This window comes from Pteropus alecto, unplaced genomic scaffold (genome assembly GCF_000325575.1).
Source record: "Pteropus alecto unplaced genomic scaffold, ASM32557v1 scaffold61, whole genome shotgun sequence".
In the NCBI taxonomy this organism is placed as follows: domain Eukaryota; kingdom Metazoa; phylum Chordata; class Mammalia; order Chiroptera; family Pteropodidae; genus Pteropus; species Pteropus alecto.
This window is the reverse complement of record NW_006434835.1, coordinates 21,308,119-21,311,746: the sequence shown is the minus strand read 5'-3', so window position 1 is coordinate 21,311,746 and position 3,628 is coordinate 21,308,119. Positions and strand designations below refer to the sequence as shown.

General features: G+C 35.4%; 1 pseudogene; it reads left to right on the top strand.

The window, feature by feature from the left end:
- Positions 1-1,802: 1,802 nt before the first annotated feature.
- Positions 1,803-3,628, top strand: part of LOC102886155 — a 43,675-nt pseudogene continuing 41,849 nt past the window's right edge.

Here is a 3,628-nt window from a genome sequence, read left to right as displayed (position 1 = left end):
ATAGAGACAAGCAGATGTGTCACATGGATGAATTTACATAACAAGCAAGTGCTGAAATAAAAATCCAATAGAAGAGACAGCACATTCAAAGGAAAGATGTAATTAGGAGGTGAAGCAGCATTCTCTGGCAAAAAGATCATAGCCTTTTGCCCATGGCTATCTAGGAAAACATGGCAGGCCTTTATCCATGAAATGATCTTGGATGAAAAGTCTCTCATGGGTGTCAGGGACTCTGAAGTATGGAAAATGTAATAATGTTGAAAAACAAACCAACTAGAAGGGTAAATCTCACTGGGAAAAAGCAAAAATTATTAAAAATGTAAAAATATGTAAATATATGTTTCTAAAACTCTGTATGTGTTGCTTTCTGGTTTGTGGAATTCAAGGATATGTATCTGGTAGTGCAGAATAAATTGTGAAGCATTTGCATTTATTGAGTGCTCACTATATGCTAAACACAGTGTTTAGCTCTTTATATTAACTCTTTGGATTCTCCTAACTCATTAAGGTAGGTATTATTATTATTACCTTCATTTTACAGATGAGGAAATTTAGGCAAAACCAAACATTTGTTCAACAGATGGCATACGCCAGGATTTGAAACTAGGTAGCTTGGTCTAAGAGACAATAATTTAATCACTGCATTATAATAATTCTCTAACTTGATGGGATGTTCCTATTGGAACCTATTTTAACTAGTGGAATAGAAAGTCTTTCCATTTTAATATTTGTAGGCTTGAAAGGACTTAGTCTTGTTAATGAAGTTGAACTTGACATGCTATCAGCGGATGGTATTCTTTGTTACAAATAATAGCATGGTCTTTTGTTTCCTGCTTCTAGTTTAATCTCTACCACCCATAAATATAGTACCTTTTCTAGTACATTTAATTTTCACATATCTATTTGCCCTCATCAAACTACAAACTATTAGACTATCAAACTATGAATCCCATTGTTTTAAGAACTATATTGTTACTCTTTGCAGCACTAGTGTCTGACACAATATAAGTTTGCAGAATAATTAGTACTGAATGGGTCATTTAGAAGTAGCTATCTAACTAAGTGAAGTTAAAGAAATTATACATAGAGAGAGATCAAGAGCAGAGATTTAGATTTGAGCATTAACCCAAAACTTTGGTTCCTTTCTAATTTGTCTTTATATTTTCTTCCCCTGAGGAAGAAAATATAAAGACAAATTAGAAAGGAACCAAAGTCGGGCTGTACATTTGCATAGTTTTGCCAGCTTGTTTATAATACCCTCAGTATTTGTTTAGAAGGAAATATTCTAAATAATTTTTTAATAAAAACATATCATATATCTTTAATATGAAAAATGAAGAAAGAATAAAGGAAAGGAGGCCAAATAAAAGAGAAAGAGACTAATGGTCCATTTATGTATTTATCAATATTTTTTGAGAATTATTGTGTATCAGCTGTTTCCTTAGGTTGTGAAGAGAACAATTATTAAGTTAAAAAGATGGAAGATATCCCCATTCTCAGGTATCTTCCGTACAAATGAGGAGAAGAAAATAAAAAGACAAAACAAAGAAATTAAGGCAGTGGTTAGTGCTACAAAGCCAAGTAAACAGAGTGGCGTGAAGGTAATATAATAAGTCAAAGAGGAGGAAGGCCACTTAGAGTGTTAAAGGACAGCCTACTAAGAAAGTGATATTGAGCAGAGACTTGTATGGCAAGAAGAAAATGGCCAGGTGGAAATATGGGGCAGAGCATTCTAGGCAGAAGGAATGGCAAGGACAAAGGTCCTGAGGCAGAAACAAGCATGACATCTTTGAAGAACAGGAATGGCCACTGCAACTGAACACAGAACACAGAGAAGACAATTCAGCGCAATCCCAGCAGAGTGCTACTGGAAATCGAAGAAGGTGAGTCTTCAATTGCTGATGAGGTTAACACTGGGGTGGAGCTACGGTTCCTAGTTGAGCAACTAAGATCTCGCTGGTGTCTTTAAAAAGAATATGATTTTAGTAAAATAGTTCGAATAGGTGAGCTTCTGGTTCCAGGGATCCAAATAAATGAGTCCGGTGATGAGAAAATGAAGACATCCAAGAATTTTAGTAGATAAGGAAAGAAGAGAAACTGCAGTGAAATGAAATGCAAGCAAAAGAGAAAATCATCGGTGAAGGTCTCAAAGGATTTAGGTATGATTCAGGATATGAAGAAGAGAAATTATATTTGGAAGGAGAGAAAGAGAGGAGTGATAAAAACATAATAACTGGAAAATCTGAGTGAAAGGAAGGAAATTAGAGGTGGCTCATGACATCTAGTCTCTATCTCTTTAAAGTAGAGAATAAAGTCATTTGTTAAGAATGAAATCACCAAAAACAGACTTGGCCATTGGAGGAGAATGGCAAATACAGGTAATACAGACAAGGAACAGTAGTAGTGCCTCACGGGTTATAAGCTCATTGTAACCAGAACCGATATCTTATTCATTCCTGCATCTCTCACTCTACATAGAACTGTCTTTCACAGAAAAGCTTCTTAGTTCTCATTGACTAAAAAAATGAGTGTTTTGAGTTTATAGGGGAAGAACTGGGGCTCTTAATTTGGCAAGTCTGACTATATCGTTCTCTGCCTGCAGGATCAAGTCTAAAATCCTTAGCACAGAACACAGTGCCTTTCATGATCTGGCCACACCTAACTTTCTAACCTTCCTTCCTGCATCTTCTCCACAAGTCCATACTTCCAGCCCAACAAAACTGCTCTCTAGTCTTGTAACAGGATGGGCTTGAAATGTTTAAGTCTTTTTACATGCTCTTCATCCCATCTGGAATGCCACATTCCATCATAAATGCCTACTAAACCCCAACTCACCTTCTAAGTTTCAGAATAAATATCTCTACTTCTTTGAAACTACTATTCTTATCACAGATTATTCTCTGACTTTTCTAGTTTCCTTTAATAATTTATACATACCTTTTTCATAGTATTTACCAAATTTTATTTTCATTACTTGTTTGAATGTCCAAGTAGCTCAGGATGAGGGACCATGTTACATTCAACTTTAAACATTCAGGCCCTCTCACTATAATGCCTGGAGTCTATTAGGCCCTCAATATGCTTTTACTACATAAATAAATGATGAGCACATCTAATACACTGCCTTTTTCCAATGCTATTTTATTGAGCAAGGTTGTAGTCTCTGATTTACTACAACCTTGCTCAATAAAATAGCATTGGAAAAAGGCAGCGTAACTTTAAGTATATTTTAAATACATTAGGACAAGTCTACATTGTGTGCTAAAATGAATAATGTTAGCTTTAGAGACCAAACCTAAGAGGAATCAAAATATAATTTCGGTGAAAAAATATGTAAAACATACTTAAACTCTTGTCCGGATGTTAAGTCAATCACCTTCAAAAGAGACAGAGGGACGACTGACATCAGGAAAATGGCAGAATAGGCAATTACAAACTCCTGCTGCTCCACAGAAACAGAAACAAGCAGAAATTGTCAGAACCAACTTTGTCAGAACTCTGGAAAATAGGAAAAATTTGTAGTAACCAAGAAAAATGCTGATTTAAGAAAAAAATAAGTTGAAAACAGCAGGAAAGTTCTCTGGTATTTTTATTTGCTCTTGCCTCACGCCCTCCCTGGCTACACGAC